The 13385-nt window shown below is 47.2% G+C and overlaps 1 protein-coding gene across 2 annotated transcripts in view; it reads left to right on the top strand.

Moving 5' to 3' along the window:
* UBR2 (ubiquitin protein ligase E3 component n-recognin 2) overlaps window positions 1–13385 on the top strand; it is a 1610484-nt gene that overhangs the window by 1403525 nt on the left and 193574 nt on the right. The gene's annotated exons all lie outside the window — the stretch shown is intronic.

The raw sequence follows: 13385 nt of genomic DNA, 5'->3' as shown, positions 1-13385 counted from the left end.
CCACCGCATCTGTAGCACTGGTGTTGAGCTCCCCAACAGCTGTTTTTCTGGGGGTGAGTTCTTACTTCCATTTCTGGCACAGTTGCTTCTTTAGGTAGCATTACTGTGCATGTCTTCTTCTTGGCATTCTCTTTGTTGGTAGAAGGTGTTGGTTAATGGCGATGTGTGCTTCTGGCGACAGGCTTCTGTCTGTGCCTTTTCTCAATCCCTTACTGACAGTCTCGTGGTCTAGGTTCCTGCCTGCCTCACGGGAGATCAGTTTCTTCCCCCTCGGGGTACTGTTTTTTTCTTCGTTCTCTGACTGTTATGCCGCACACCAGTACAGTGGTATCAATTGAGCGACTCCCCAATGTTTTTGGACTGATGCTGGTTTTTTGCTTCTGCAAGCGAGCTGATGCTTTCCAACCAGACCTTAAATAATAGAAGACAAGAGGTATTTGGAAAAAGAGCAAAAGAGGAAGAGTTTGGTTAATTAAATATTACGGCCAGAAGAATAGTGACCTGCACATGGTCTGAGGACTGTCTCAATTTACAATCGGTATATCCTTCTTTTATACAAAACATGATGGGTTTTAAAATTTGGCGTACTAAATATGGTGAGGAATGTTGGTTGCTGCCTTTGGAGTCATAAATTAGTTGTCTAATGGTTGCCACAGGTGGGACTCAACCTCCCGTGGACACAGAGTGGCCTGTGGATAACGTGTCCAGATGTTTGGCAAGGGGAGCATGTGATCACTGCGCATGCTAGGTCCTGATTGACTATATGTTTGTAACTCATGTGGCATCTGACTTTTTATGGCGTTTTAGGAGCGTGCGTACCCCCTTCGAACATGTCTGCGTTATTGGGGCAATCTCCCTTGACCATAGTAATGTTGCTGCGTCTATCCGTGGGTTTGGGCATGACTTTCCTGCTGGAGGGCTTGCCTGCAATCTATGTACCCTCCCACCTGTGACCTATCAATCCGCAATCCCGGACCTTGGTCTCAGGGCCTGCTTGACTATGTATTTGTGAGTCAAGCTTGATGTGGAGTGCACACCTGGTGATTCCGTTAATAAGGACAAGATTTCATTTTCATCAATGAATGCATTGATTTCCATATTGACAGCCTTAACCTTAAACTGGTATTTCGAATTGGCTTTTACCCAATTGACTGAGCTAACTTAACTTTAAGTCCCTAGTAAATGGTACCGAGCCCATGTAAAAAAAATGTTTTTATATTTCTTTTTATTAAAAAATAAACAAAGAAAACAGCAAGGTATCAACAAATTACACAAAGCAAATAGACTGTACAGGGGCGGACCATCAGTACATAAACAACAATATAAAAAGGGATATGATTGGGGGGGAGGGGGGAGAGGAAGAAGGAAAAGGAGGCCTCAAATATAATATTTAGTCAAGATTAGGGGGAAAGCGGGAGATCAAGTACTACTGTTTCAGGTGGCACACATAGATCTCCTCTATAGCGATTCCAGGGGGCCCAGATTTTATGCCACTTTCGGGGACGACCTCGAGCCACATATACAGTCTTTTCCCTGAACATACACCAATCCATGACATCCATCCAACCCTCAATAGTAGGAGGTCGCTGGGATCCCCACAACTGTGCAATATTGCGTTTAGCAATCATTGTTCCCAAGGTCACCCATTGCATTTGGGCTACATTATGATCAGTGGGCTCCCAAACATTCAACAGGCAACGCCTGGCTTCAGGCAAATGTGCCACACCAACTAGAAGGCCACTACGCGATGCTCCTGTATGTTCCAGCCCCTTGACCTCACTGTGGGCCTGCTTTTGTCTTTTGTCTACACTGACTGTTACTAGGATCTGTGATCCTGCTTACGACCCTTCAATTAATAATAGAAAATCCCTGAAAACCTGACCAGGACGTATGTGAAAAGCGAAATCAGAAAGATTATTTTAAGCCCTGAAGAAGTCCGGCAACGGACGAAACGCATCGGCTATTCGCAACTATCAAAAAAAGAAAAGAAAGAATAAAAACTGAATAAAAGAAAGAAAATCAAAGTCACAACATTGTGTGTCTTTTGTGAACGTTTGGGAAAACCAATACTTTGTTCATCTGTATGTTCGTTTCCAACAACTATTTTTGCAAATGGTGCATAATTTTTGAAGGGTGCTGTCCAATTCCAAAAATTAGTCTCTTGGGTGGTAGGTTGCCTATCTTCCTTAAGGCCCGTGTGGCGATCACGTGTCTGGACTTAGCACCTTCTATTCCTATACAACGTATGGTATTTCACCTTGTGGACCCTGCACCAATAGTCGGCTACTTTACCACATTCCCAGATGATGTGCATAAATGTGGCCAACTGGCCACAACCCCGCCTACACAGACCCTCCTCCGAAAAACCCATCTGAACCAAGCGGGGACCCGTGACATACACTCTATGTAGTATTTTGAGTTGGACCAATCTCAGGCGAGCTGGAATCGCGACCTCCTTTGGGGAGGAGATCGCAGACTGCCAATCTTCATCATCAAGTTCAAGACCGTCACGGGTCCACTGATCTCACAGTTGCAACAGAAGGTCTGCTCTATGGTTAATCAGTTTTTTATACACTAGGGAGATGGTACTATCCGGTATATAACCATCCAGGACACGGTCCTCCAGTGGGGAAGACTCCGGTATCTCCACCCCCCTAGGGAAGACCGAATCGAGCGCATGACGGATCTGTGCATAACGGAAGTACTCTGTTCCTCCCAGCTTGAAATCGGCCTGCAGGGCTACAAAGGATTTCACTTGCCCCTTAACCCAGAGATCACCCACCTGGGGATACCAATGAGGTCCCATCTGTCAAATCCCTTTGTGTTCCACAGTTTACCAAGCCGATCCAAAAAGCGGGGTCGCTAAGGTCAAACGATCTTTCCACCCCAACGCGCTGGTGGCGTCCTGCCACACCCGCACAGCTGTCCGTGTCGGCCCTGTCAGAGACCTCACTACCGATTTGGAATATAATGCCCTATAGTAATTACCTCCGGGGAGCAACCACCTATCCATAGCAAAACCTGGGTTTGGCCCGGGGCAATACGTACCGTGGTTGATGGCCCCCAACTGCGACGCCCAATAGTACCTTTTGATATCGGGAAGAGCAATACTCCTGTCATACCAGGATCAATTTGGCGAGTGCAATCCGGGGCCTACCATCCCACAGCAATTTCCTCTGTAATCCCTCTACTATACGGAAGTAGCTACCAGGAACAAAATCAAGGGTATTTTGCAGGGCGTACAAAAAACGAGGAAGGGACATCATCTTAAAAAGGGCCGCACATCCGAGTAACGAAAGTGGAAGTTTCCGCCAATTCGCCACGTCTCGCCTCAACCGCTCCAAAGGGGGAAGGAGATTTTTCTCATACCGGATCAAGGGGTCCATTGAAATAAAAATACCAAGATATTTAAACCTCTGCTGTGCGATCTGGATAGGGCAGCCACAAGGCAAAACCGGTACATCACCACTGAGTACATAAAGAGAAGATTTTGCCCAGTTGATAATCAGACCAGAATTCTTACCAAAGGAAATCAAAACGTCGCATAATACTATCAGGGACTTTCTGGGGACGTCCGGTACAAAAGGATGTCATCCGCATACCAGGAGATATGATCTTCGTGTTCCGGGGACCAATAAATACCCGTTATAGAGGGTTCCCAACGGATCCACGCAGCTAGGGGTTCAAGCGCCAGCGCAAACAGGAGGGGTGACAGCGGGCAACCCTTACGGGTACCTCGCCCAAGACTAAATGTTGCAGAAACGCGGCCATTTACCACTACCTGAGCGAGGGGATCCGCATAAAGAAGCCTCACCCAGCCAATAAACTCCGAGCCGAAACCAAATTTACTCAGCACCGCCCATAAATACGACCATTCCGCAGTATCAAACGCCAAAATGGCCGATTCACGCAGCGTCGCCGCCCTATTGATAACAGCATGCAGCCGCCGAAGATTCAATGCCGTATTCCGGTGCGGAATAAAACCAGATCCATCCGGATGAAGTAGATCGCCGATGACCGTGATTAGTCTATTAGCTAACAACTTAGCAAGAATCTTTGGCTCAGCATTTAACAATGAAATCGGCCGGTACGAAACACATTTATTCCGTGGCTTCCCCTCTTTATGTATAACAACTATGGTAGCCAAACGCTGATCCCGGGGGAGAAACCCACCATCGCGGGACTCCATCAACATGTCCCTTAAATACGGGGCAATCCTGTCGGGCTGAAGCTTGTATAACTCAATTGGCAAACCATTGGGGCCCATTGCTTTACCCGAACGTAAGGAACGCATAGCTAACGCTATTTCATCCGCCTTGATCGCCGAGTCCATTAGATCTCTATCTTCCTCAGAAATTCCAAATCTGTTATTTCCGTCTCTATCTTAACCACTTCCTCCTCTCTCTGCTTCTTAACTCCAGCAATCAATGACATGGCCTGACCCCCTCAGGACGGTCTTAAAAGCCTCCCATAGAGAAACCGCGGAAGAAACCGAGCCTTCATTCTCTCGGAAATAATGTTCCAGAGCCATCACAAGCTCACTACGAATTTTAGGGCTACGAAGATACCAAGGGTTAATCGGGGCAACCCGACCCTCGGCACCCGGGACTAAGTCCAATCGGAGCCATAGTGGGGAGTGATCAGAAATCCCCCGAGCCATATGACGGACCTCTGCGACACCAAACGCCTGTGCAGCCGGTACTAACACATAATCAATCCTGGAGAGACTACCATGGGCTCCCGAGTGAAAGGTATACTGCCGCTGAGTGGAATGAAGCAATCGCCAACAATCGACCAGACCCAGCGCATCAGTAAAATCAGGCAGCCAACTATGCGTCCCCTTGACGTCCCTGGGTGGATGTGTATCAAGCCTACCTGAAACCACTGCATTAAAGTCCCCACCTAAGATCAGGGACCCAGCCGGGAGATCAAGCAACACCCGCCCCATATCAGCAAAAGTAGTCGACTGTAAGCCTGGAGGAACATAAATAGAAACCACGGTAATACTACGACCCTCCCACTGCCCCGAAATCGCCACATAGCGTCCCCTATCATCAATGACAGTGGATTCCACCTCAAGCGGGAGAGCAGTTTTAACAAGGATCCCAACTCCACGAGATCCAGAGGAGAACCCAGCATGGGCAACCAGACGATACCCCTTCCTGTTCATGGCATGACACGTATGCCCCACCAAGTGAGTCTCCTGAAGGAGAACAATATCGGGGGATTGGCGTTTCAGGAGCTGTAGTACCACCCCACGCTTAATCTTGTCCCCCAATCCATTGACATTGCAGCTCATCAATCTCAATCCCCTACCCCCCATCATAAAAGAAAAAGAAGATCCAACCACGAGCTTGGTCCAATGTTTCGATGAAAATGTCCTGCAATATAGCACCTTGCAAAAACAACGAACAAAACATCCACACCCCCCATCCGCCCACCCCCAAACAACCCATTACAACACCCTGCACCCCTGCGTACGACTAAAAAGCCACCCCAACTTGCAGTGTGCCTGTCACCCCACACCCAACTAAACTACGAGAAGTAAGGCTGAGGAGGAATAAAACCCAAACGATATCCCGGCAACCCCCCGTGCAAAAGAAAACTGGCAGTAATAAGTCAAATCCAGAACGACCATATTAAAAGTCCTTTCGTAGTTCCCGGAGACCTGGAAGATGGTGCTCACTCCTGCTCTTCAGGTCCTCCCTCCGCTCCACCAGGCTGACTCTCAGGATCCTGTCGGGCCGGCAGGGTGTCCAACCAATCAGCCACCACTTCAGGCTTATCAAAAAAGTACACCCTTTCGTTATATTCAATCCTCAATTTGGCAGGAAAGAGCATGGCATACTTAAGGTCCATCTCGCGAAGTCGCCTATTCACACCCAGAAAACTGAGCCGCTGTTTCTGGACCATCTGCGTGAAGTCCGGGTAAAAACTGATGGAGGAGTTTTCAAACTTCAGGGGACCACCCGCACGCGAGGCCTGACGGATAGCGTCTCTGTCCCGAAAGTTGAAAATCCGTGCTATCAGAGGCCGCGGTGGGGCTCCCACTTTCGGTTTTCCACCCGGGATTCTATGGGCCCGTTCCACCATGAAAAACTTGCTCAGCCCCTTAGGTGCTAAATGATTGATGATAAGATCCTCAACAAAAAGCTCAGTAGCTTGCTCCTCTGCCTTTTCCGGAACGCCAAAAATACGGATGTTGTTCCGCCGGGCCCGTCCTTCAAAATCCTCCAGGCGACGAACAACCATGTCATTAGAGGCCCCAAGAGTACGGACTTTGGTTTGTAACTCAACAACGTCGTCCGTAAGGCTCAATGTTTTAATATCCAGCGATTTAACCCTTTCATTGGTTTTTGTGAGGTCCGTCCGGATCAAATTCGCATCAATCGCCACCGTATCCAACTTGTGGGCGAGAGTCTCCATTTGCTTCCCGAGGGAGGACTGGATACCATCTATGGCGGCCATCACATCCTGCAGCATCGGCACCACCACCGGGGTCGACGAACTCTTCGCCTCCTCCAGCAACCTACCGGTTCCGCTGGGCGACCCCCGAACCTGAGCATAACGATCCATAACGTTGGTTTGGGTATAGCTGCCCCTTCTGGTATTCTTCACCCTCTGTTTGTCTCCCTCAGGTTTGCCCGCCATGTCGGGACAGTATCGAACAATGTCCCAGATAAAGGCGAGAGGAGGGGAGATACAGCCGACCGAACAGGGAGAAAAGAACAAATTCCACACAGAGGGACTGCCGACCAGGGCGATAGTGCGGCAGGGGGACCGAGAGAGCGAAAGTCAGCAGGGCGTCGCAAGTCCGGAGACCACAGCAATAACCAAAAACGAAAGTGAAACTGAGCTGCACCGGGGCTCTTCGCTGCCTCAAGCCATTGTTGTTCAATTATGCCCCGGGCACCATATCAACTCGGGCGCCGGGCATCTAGGAGACGAAGGCCGCAAACTTCTCAGCCCCACCACTCCGGCCCCCGGGGTCCGATTGGGACTGCGGAAACGATTTCAGGATCACCCGTGGTTCATCCGCACAAAGAGGTCAACTGCAAACATGATAAGTGACAGGATATATTCGGGAGGTTACGAGAGTCTCGGGAGCCCCTTGCTCACGCGGCCATCTTGGTTGCGCGCGAAGCTCCTCCTCCCAGCCCATGTAAATTAAAGGGTCCCCTCTAGTGATTACAGCACGGGTTGTGCCACTTTGGGAGGGACACAAGTAAAACGAGACTCTCAGCCTGCCATTTGCAGGCTGGAAGAGCAGTTTACCTGCTGGCCCAACTTTGCAGTTTAAAGCAATAGCAAAGCTAGACTTTGTCCTGGTAAACGTGTAAGTCACTCCTATGGCAGACCTATCAAGTTCTAAGTCAGGGTGGAACAAATTCCACAGGCAGAACAAGTAACTCTATATGTTCTGTTAGACAAAACCCAGAACTGTCATCTTTACTGTGGAAAAGCTTGGTCGCACAATTGGCAAGTGCAGAGTTACACGCAGACCCTTTAGCTGTGCTAACTCTCTGGAACTGTGTGACAAAAGTGGGTTATTCAAGGTATCAAACAGCTTGTTACCTTAAGCCTGACTAGGTTCTTTCAGGTTGAAATTAATGTAATGAGTAGCTGTGGGCAACTTTATCAAAGTTGCCACTTTGTTGCCTTTAGGCCCCTGTCCCCATACTAGTTGCACTTAGGGGTCCTGCCGCAGAGACAGATTTCTGCCCTACTGGAGGATGTGCTAATGACTCCCAGGAAAAGGATACTAAAGGGGCCTGCTCTGGTAGGATGTGCCACTTCCCTCCTGCAAGAAGTCACACAGATGTTCGCCCAAAATGTGAGCTTAAAAAGTGAAGCCACCTTTGCAGGGCAAATGGGTAACACTTGGGAGAGGAACACTTGGGAGAGGGGCTGCTCCATTGCTCAGGCAGACAGAATGGCACTAGAGACAGGAGAGGGGAAAACAGTTGCCAAACAAGTTTTCCAGGTATGTGTAGCCTCTTGATAGCCACACCTCTGGCTTAGGCTAGGGAGCTCCATAAGCTAGGAGGGGGGTAGTGGGGCAGAATGGTACATCCTGGGATGCCGAGATGTCACACTTCGCTGGAAGGGTATCTAGTAGTCCCTTGGCTACCAACTACATCATGCCTTGAGGGCATTTTCTGAGCATAAGTAGGGTACCCCGGATTTGAACTGGATTGGAAGAGGACCGAAGAAGGACTGCCCAGTTGCACTGTGAATCCAGCAAAGACAGACTGCACTTGCTGAACCTGGTGGCTAATAGTAATTGGGGTTGTGAGGAGCACTCCAATTTAAACACAAGTTTTTTAAAATTCTCCAACGGTGCACTGATTAATCAGGAGAGTCACTCCTGGTCAGTATAATAAATGGTAATGGTGAGTTTTAGCCCACCTAATCAAGCACTGTTCACTTGGTGCTCCGCACCTTAATAAATAAAATAGTTTAAACAAACTTCTTTTTGTTCGGTGTTAGCAATTATTTTTGCATTTATTATACACTTCTTTTCAAATGATTGCTTATGTTATTTTCAATATTCATAACATTTGCTTAAGACATTTGTCAACACATTAGCATCAAACCTTATATACATAACATTGTTTTACAGACAATCATAAATGAGCACACATTTGCGAATAGGCCCAATGCATTTCGGCACCCGAGGTGGTGCCTTCATCAGGGGCAATGCTGCAAGAAATGAAAAGATATTCAATGTAATGGTGTACTTCATTTGGTTGAGCATGGGGGTATGCATTAGCATAGAAATAATAGCGTACCTGGTGTCAAGTTGGGTTGTTGTAGAAGATTTGCTTAAATAATAAGCTGTGTGCCTGGAACACTGTGTGAAAAATGACAAAGAACTAATGGTATGAGACTGGGGACTGATGTTATCACAATGATATCATGCGCTAAGCCTGTAACCCTATTTGCAACATACCTGCTTGTCTGGCTCTTGTGTAACTGTAACGACAAGCAATAGTTGAGTGAGAATCCAAGTCATGTGCTTGAAACCACAGCGTTAGCGTGTTTCAGAAAAATAATGAAATGCCCTACCTTGTCTTCGTAAACCGGAGTTTTAAATCTATGGAAGCGAAAAGGTAGTAACGCCGTTAATAACTGTATGAGTCATAGACGGCTCAAAATACACGTTCTGTGAATTGCTAAGCGGTAAATACCTGATTCGGAGAAAAACGCGATCTGCATAAATGGTGCCGCTGCTAGTTGCGTGTTGGTTCGACAGAAGCTCGAGAGCGCAGTACTTGTAAACCCAAAGCTCCCCTTCGCATGTGGGAAGAGTTCAAATGAAAAACGGTCTACAAGCGACATAGTCGCTGGATGAAGAGATTGTTGTGCGCGCCATCTTAGGATTGCGGTCGTGCTAATAAGAATAGCTAAATTCCGTTGCTGACTCCTAGTTGGGCACATTGAAGGCGCCCATACGTTGTGTGAAATAACATTGTTGATGATCCTAAGTGTTGGTGTTAAACACTGGGGTAATTAAAATGTGAATCTATGGGTATATTATGAATGTAAATAATATACACGCCTACATGTACTCCTTACTCATGAAGATCGGGGCAGAATGCTGGAGTGTTGGATCAATTGATGTGATTATCATGTTCAATTAATGCACAATGATTTCAAGTAAACAAATATACAGGAATAATATAAGACGTGCAACAACTTAAGATATACATACAATGCATATTGACTAATACAGTAGGTGAATACTACATTTATAGTGCTGTAACTAAAGTATTATGCAGACCGTTTGGCCATAAGCAATATCAGAGCTCTAAATTAAACAAGTCTAATACTTATATGGATTTTATGTGAACACTATTAGCGGATGACATAGATTAGGGCTAACATTATCATATGGGCAGTCTATGTCTATCTACTTGTTGTTGTGACCTGTAGTGTTGCTATTGACGGCCAAACGTAGTACTGATGTCAAATGAAGCTTCCTATAGGAAGCAAGCCAGATCATATTTGTCATTAAGACCTGTTGGTGTCAGGGTTTTTAAGTACTTGATCCAAAATAATTCACGCTGCAATAACCTTTGGTGGTTATCTCGGTCATTGTAATTTTGTACGTGTTCAATAATGAAAAATCTCAGCTGAGCAATAGTGTGTCGTGCTTCTCTCCAGTGTGTTGCCAATGGTGAAGTCATGTTTTCATTACGGATACGACTTTTATGTTCCGAAATCCTCACTTTAATTTTGCGTTCCGTTTTCCCTATGTACAGCTTGCCGCATGGACATTTGATGGCGTATACCACATTTTTAGCGTTGCAATCACATGAGTGTTTCAATTTGATGGTTTTGCCCGTGGTGGGGTGTCTACACGTATTCCCAGTGATTACATTGTTACAGTTGATGCAATTTAAACATCTGATAGTGCCTTTGTGGTTGGTTGGTTCTGTGGCTTGATGTTTCCGTTTCAGTCTTTCCCTTAGATTTGAACCACGTGTATATGCATGTAACGGTGCATCTTTGAAAATTCCATGAAAATCTGGTTCCGTAGATAAAAGTTCTTTTATTCACAATTTTTTTGATCTTGGTAGACAAAGTTGTGTATTTCGTGACAAATACCAACCTATTCTGAGATGTTTTTGGTCGCGGTTTTAACAAGTCCAATCTATCCATTTCTTGTACTTTGGCCAGTTGTGCTGCTAGTTCATCGGGGGCATATCCCCTTGCTTGGTATTTTTGTACCTGATGTTCCAGTGTGGTTAAACAAGTTTGTTCATTAGAACAGATACGTTTGATCCGGATGAACTGGGATACTGGTAGATTCCTGATTAGATTTTTCGGGTGAAAACTTGTGTGTTCAAGTGCACTGTTGCGGTCTGTGGATTTGGTGTACAACGACGTTTCAAATCCATGTGTTGTTTTAGTGATCCTCACATCCAAATAGTCGATAGTGTCACTGCTTATTTTGTGAGTGAATTGGATCCTGGTGTCCACCTGGTGGCTAGCAAAGTAGATGGACTGTGCCTCCGGTGTCCTGCTCGAGGAGAAGCCGTCTCCAAAGCCTAACCAAAGCCAAGATACCCCAGGAGTTAGTGAATTCAGCCATTCCTGAACCTCAGCCGGTGATTTGAAGAAGACTGGCTTTTCTGAGTCCAGCAACCGATGTTTAGCCAGATACATGAGAGAGTACTTAATGCCCATTTGCCATACCTTTCGTTTGACGGTTGGAAAAGCCAGCAGCATTTCTGGGAATATGTTCACCTTTCCTTTCTCCATCTACCACAGACCCATAATTCTCAAGACCTACAAGATGTGGTCCCTAGCTCAGTAATTGAACAACTCGGCCACCAATAGTCTCAGAGGTGTCTCAGGATGCAGCTTCCAGGCAGGTACTCTATGTGCCTGCCTGTTCCACAGAGAAAAAATTATATTTTATTTCCCCTCTAGTATCGTGGTTACCAGCCAGTGTTCGGGGAACCACTCCATACTGGGGCCCTCAACCATCTGCACATTGTTGCGCCTTGGGCTGCCCTCTGCCTGGCCAGCTTTCGCTCTGAGTATCACAGCTATCTGCAAGTCTTTTATTTGTGTTTGTATTTCAGACACCGATGGACGCATGGTTGCCAGTGTTGATTCTGTAGAGTACTCTTTCTGCTTGTTTTCTATGATCTGCTCACAGGAGTCCCATCTCCAGTGTCAGGGCATCGAGTTTAGGTTCCAACATTGATTTGAATTATTTAATCGCTTGCAGGAGTGCATCAAACTTCCCAATATGAGTTGGCAGCATCTGTTCCACATTGCTGCTAGATGGTGCTTGATTGGGCTAGTGGACCGAGTTAGCACCCCTGATCCAAAATTTGTGCCCATCTTAGGGCCCTTTGACTTCTCCATGCTGTGTGTTTGCTTCGTGGTGTGGTGCCCCTGTCAGGTGTCTGCCCTAGTGACAGGCAGTCATATCTTCCACCTGACTAGTAGCGGGTACCCATCAGTATGCAGGGTGCCTGCCAATCACCATGTCTGCCTCAGGTTTCTCGTGCTTATGTGTTCCTGTCCAGGATCTCCACTGTAGCTTCCAATCTGGGCTTTGTGGTCATCTGCCTGAACTATAATTCTTCCTGGTCCCACTAGGGGGCCCACTTACAGATTCCCAAATCCTGTGGCTCCAGCGGTTTCCAATTCGGTCTCTCTGCACACCCTAGTTTGTTTTTCCCTTTCTAGTGTTTCACATTTTGGGGGGGATCTAGGGTGCTTTTAGCGACGCATGGGCGCCCTCCTTTACTGCCATTTCAGCGCCTCCTCTCGTAGGCAATGCATTCCATACCAGCAACTCTGTGGGCCCCCTCCTTACTTTGATGTTCAGCCTGTGGGCTGCTAGAGTCCGGGTGAAGGGTGCGCATCGCAGAACATCAGCCGCTGCTCCACCCAGGCGTTCTCTCTTGGCCCTCCGCAGGTGGTAGTGCCTCTGTACAGGGACAGTAGAATATGTGCTGCCGGGCTGAAGGTGCTCGTTGCTCTAGTAGGTGCTGGTTCATAGGCCTGTAGAATTGGGTCTCAAAGTGTGCAGGGTGTTTGTGGCTCTTCACTCCTTAGTCATTCCATACCACTCTCAGACCATCCATCCCCGCCCTTCGTCTCCAGCATTAGCCCGTGCTCTTGCTGGAGCCCAGAGATTGCCATGTAGCACCACAGGAGCTTCTGCCCGCTGATGTGGCCAATTGTTCTTGCTTGGCCTCCTGAAGTGTGGCATGCCCACCTAGAGGAGACGTGTTTTGTATTTTGCTTGGGGTAGTGGCAGTCGGGGACTGCCCGTCGCTCTGCAGGATGCTTTTCTCAGGCAGGTAGCTGGAGTTCACTAATGTGCAACCAGCCCGCCTACCATTTTGGCCATGCCCCCCCATTTGCATTGGACAGCTTAACGCTCCAGACATACTATGCTTCTAACATTATGGCACTGTACAACCCTTTCCTTTGAAAAAGATAGACATGATTGACATTGAACATGCCAGAACATGAATGCATTCGACCAGTTTCTATAAGCAAGTCTTATTGAAATGCCTTTTTATTTGTAGAGATATTTTAGAGTCAAAGCTGGCAGCTGATTAGAATGATTCAAGCAAACCAGAACCATTGCTCACCTGGTAGTGCTAGACAGCAGCCTCTGCAAGCGTAGCAGTCTCCGCAATATCTGAATGTAGTAGATCGATGTTAAGTGATTCTGCTGCTTCCATGAGGGATCAGGATTGAGATTATTGTCCAAAGGGAGGACGTTACCTCAGGCCAGTGGGTCTTTCTGATAATTTATTATGGGTGCTCCCTCTTCCTCAGGAAGCCAGTACGTTTGCTACTCCCTGCTCCTAACCCCCCCTCCCCCTCCCCCCCCCCCACCACCACCA

The sequence above is a fragment of the Lissotriton helveticus genome, chromosome 6, assembly GCF_964261635.1.
Source record: "Lissotriton helveticus chromosome 6, aLisHel1.1, whole genome shotgun sequence".
In the NCBI taxonomy this organism is placed as follows: Eukaryota; Metazoa; Chordata; class Amphibia; order Caudata; family Salamandridae; genus Lissotriton; species Lissotriton helveticus.
The sequence above is the reverse complement of the archived record's forward strand: the minus strand, read 5'-3'. Positions and strand labels throughout refer to the sequence as shown.